The following is a 1926-nucleotide window of genomic DNA, read 5'->3' as shown; positions in this document are numbered from 1 at the left end:
TAAGGTTTTGAAATTTTTTTGTTTAAAATTATAACCTTGGGTGCTGGGAATTCGGAGGGCAGTTGATGTGATGAGCCTTTGATGTTGTACACAAGTGATGAAGTATTGAAAACTACACTTGAATCTAATGATGTATTATATGTTGGCTAATTGAATTTATATTCAAAAAATTGTGAGCTTAAATGTGTTATTCTTCCCTTTTCCTTAGCCCTAACAACCGTCACCTCTGCTTATGAAAGAATTCATATCTGAAACTACCTTTTGATTTTCAGTCCAACTATACATTTCATGCTTCTTTGACTTTATCCAAAGTTTTTCCTCTTGAAATGCCCTTTCATCTCCTTTATCTGGCTAATATCTACCAGAGAATGATCCCTCTTCATAGCCATATTTAGTCTGCCTATTTTGATTAAACCTACAAAACATTATTATTTAATTAAAGACTATTTTTCTCCAATGTAAAACTCTAAAGCAATTGTTAGCAACCATATGTGATGTGTCCTTCCCCACACATGCAGGTGACATTTGGTTTAGCATGAGACATTTTTTATTTTTGTGACAAGAGAGAACAATTAGTAACTCATGGATAGAAGTGGGGATGCCGTCAAGCCTCCTACAATATAGAGAATTAGAACACAAAGTTTATCTTATCAAAAATGCCAGTTGTGCTGAGAGTGAGAAGACCTGTTCTAGAAGAATATCAGTTAAGCCTTATGAAGCTGGAAATGTAAAACTATCAAAAAGGAAGGTAACTGCTTTCTTCATAAGATGCATGTTCTTTGAAGGCACATTTTCCCATGTCACCTACCTGCTAGTTTGTTTCTTGGCTTCTTCCCTTTTTACTCTCTTTCTTCTGACTAACCATGATATAAACCTCAGCCACACTTCAGTTTGCACACTATCCTCTAAGAATTCTTAGGTCAAGTATGACTCACATGGTTATGGCTATGTTAAATCTCCCAAATGACTATGCCTAAAAAAGACAATAGCACACACTTTTGAGCCAAATCACAGAGTGTTAGCCAGTACATGGGTCATCTGATGTGCAAACTTGGACTTATATGTGCAGCATATAGTAAGCCTGTATATAGTTTCTGTGTTTTATCTATTTGGTGAAATAAAAAGGTAATATGAAAGTTTTTTATCCATCAGTCTGAAAAGGCACAAGCTGACCAAAATCTTTTGTATATTTTTGTATAATCCAGCCTGACTTATTCACACACTAATATGTAGCTCATAATTCTTACTGGATTCAGTGGTAAAATCTCAAAAGACAAAGTATTTTTTGTTCTTTCTGGGTCAGTATGCCATGATAGATTCACCTATAAAAATAAGAAGTCTTAGTTTTTCATTAAGATAATGGGCTAATGATGGGAATATCATAAGGTAAGGAAGATAATATAATTAAAAATGCTTACATGTCTTAGGAACATGGATAACATAATACGTATTTAACGAATCATAAGTCCTAGTTTTTGAATTTCAAGCACTCAAGGTAATGTAGATTCTTCAAAATATAGGATAAATAAATTTTACAGTCTGTACCTCCGCATCCTCCCTTCAAAATAAAGAAATTGATCAAATTCCCTTTAAAATGTCACATATGCAGACACCAAGATTATAGTCAATTGACAAATCTCATGAGTACCAAAATCTATGTAGATTTGGGGTTGCACAGTAGAATATGTAGGAGTGTGATAACTGACTCTATCACTTGTTCACCAAACTTTTGCACTAAACTATACAATCTAACCTGCCAGTCCTGCATTCTGTTAGGTCAGACAGAATGGATTTTCCAGGTGCTTTTGCTTAATTATACACAGAAAAGGTATGAATGACCTTGTGAGGGCCCAGGGAAGGCCACTCCCAAAGTGTGACATAAGGTCATAAAGACTATTTTGAACTAACAGCCTCTTCAGGAAGACC

This window comes from Canis lupus, chromosome 21 (assembly GCF_003254725.2).
Source record: "Canis lupus dingo isolate Sandy chromosome 21, ASM325472v2, whole genome shotgun sequence".
NCBI lineage: Eukaryota > Metazoa > Chordata > Mammalia > Carnivora > Canidae > Canis > Canis lupus.
Note: the sequence above shows the minus strand (reverse complement) of the source record.